This window comes from Frankliniella occidentalis, unplaced genomic scaffold (genome assembly GCF_000697945.3).
Source record: "Frankliniella occidentalis isolate FOCC.00 unplaced genomic scaffold, Focc_3.1 Scaffold300, whole genome shotgun sequence".
Classification (NCBI taxonomy): domain Eukaryota; kingdom Metazoa; phylum Arthropoda; class Insecta; order Thysanoptera; family Thripidae; genus Frankliniella; species Frankliniella occidentalis.
The window spans coordinates 217,977-218,667 of NW_026267426.1; positions in this window are offsets into that span (position 1 = coordinate 217,977).

A 691-nucleotide genomic window follows, 5' to 3' on the forward strand; every position below is an offset into this window, starting at 1 on the left:
CAAGAGGATCAGGAAGAAAATGCTAACCAAAGAGAAGGTCCATATTCCTCAGAAGCCTATAAAACATTGAAAAGAAAACTGAAAGGCGAGCTGAAAGTTATTCCTCAGCAAACACCTAGAATTTCTCTTGGTGAATTTCTTATAAATACTCTTACCCTAGTGAATCACTTTAAACTAAACTTTTCAAATTTTGAGGGGATAATGAAGCTTGTAAATACCCTGTTCAAAGAGAGAATAGTGCCTGATACAAGATACCTTTTAGACAAACTTTTTGTGTCATTGCCCGGAATGCACTATCATTTTGTGTGTGCTTTCTGTATGGACTATCTGGGAGAGTTCGACCATAGTGTTGTCTCTCAAATTGCTTGTGATAGCTGTGAAAAAGTAACAGTTATATCAGACTTAAACAAATGTTCATTTTTTGTTACTTTTGATCTTCCTCAACAAATAGAAGTATTGCTCAGTAACCGTGATATTTTCCAATCATTGAAAAATCCTTTTGATTTAAGGAATAATGTGCGTCCCAATGTTATGGAAGACGTTTATGACGGTGAGCTATATCAGAAATTTATTCGGTCATTAAAGCCAGGGGACAACTGTCGACATATAAGTTTATGCTTTGGTGTTGATGGTGCGTCATTTTATACAAGTTCAAATTGTGAAATTTGGCCTGTATTTTGTTCTATTCTTG